A 1,278-nucleotide genomic window follows, 5' to 3' on the forward strand; every position below is an offset into this window, starting at 1 on the left:
GTCTCCTGGCCTAGTTTTCACAGCTGATATTGAGCTTCTCCAGCGGTTCTTTCCACAGATGTAATCGATCTGATTCCTATGCATACCATCAGGTGAGATCCATGTGTATAACCTGCGTTTATGTCTCTTAAAATACGTGTTTGCGATGAATGAGTCATTAATTGTGCAAAATTCAATCATTCTATCTCCAGCTCCATTTCTGTCACCGAGTCCATTGCAATACGTCTTTTAATTTCCCAGCTGCTAGTGCCAAGAGTGTTGACTGTGGAGCCAAGCAGACTAAAGTTGTTAACAATCTCAATCTCTTCACCATCCATCCTGATGCCAACTGGTCGATAGTATATACATAAGTTTTATATAATGCACTAGGAGACCAAAAATTTCATGTGACTTGCTTTCTTGTGATATTTCCTTTTTGCCAGTGGTCTAGAACAAAACTATCAATGTTTCTTAATTAAGGAATACCTGGAAACAATGAGTAATGAGTTAAAGTATAGCCTCTGATGGCAAAGGGAAGGAGAAGCGATTGGGAAAGAAATAATGGAGTCAATTATATCTGCAATTTTTATTTAATTTATTGTAGTAGTAATCTTCTTATATAATATGATGTATCTTAAATATTTAAAACTGCAAAATAACACAGTAAAAGAGAAGACCTGTAAACATCTTTTCATCTTTCATACTACAGTTACTTGTTTCCAACAATCCTTACGTTTTAATCCTTTATTACACAATTGAAAATTATTTCTAAATTTTTGCATTGTTGTTGTTATATGCCATTGAGTCACCTGCAACCTGTAACAACCTTATGTACAGGAGCTCTGAATCCTGCCCTGTCCTGAGCCAGTCTCCCTAAAACCAACATACCAACCCCAATTGCCCCAGTTACTGCATCAATCTATCTCATCTGGTGTCTTCCTCTATTGCTGTATCCCTCCACCCTTCTAAGCATGATGTCCTTTTCCAAGCACTGGTCTCTTTGGCCACGTGCACAAAGTATATAAGTCTGAGTTTCAAAATCCTAGCTTCCAAAAAGAGACTTGGATTCACCCTCTTCAAGACAGACCTATTTGTTTTCTTGGTGGTCCATGGTGTGTACAAGACTCTTCTCCAGTACCCTAATTTGAAGGCATTAATTCTCTGTCATCCTTAGTCATTGTCCAGCTCTCTGACACATAACAAGGAATTGCGAAGACCATGACCTGGATTAGGCACACCTTAGTCTCTGGACTGAAATCTTTGTTTTTCAGCACTCTGGAGAAGTACCTGACAGCAGAT

This window comes from Elephantulus edwardii, unplaced genomic scaffold (genome assembly GCF_000299155.1).
Source record: "Elephantulus edwardii isolate Elephantulus edwardi_28Jun2011 unplaced genomic scaffold, EleEdw1.0 scaffold00054, whole genome shotgun sequence".
Lineage (NCBI taxonomy): Eukaryota > Metazoa > Chordata > Mammalia > Macroscelidea > Macroscelididae > Elephantulus > Elephantulus edwardii.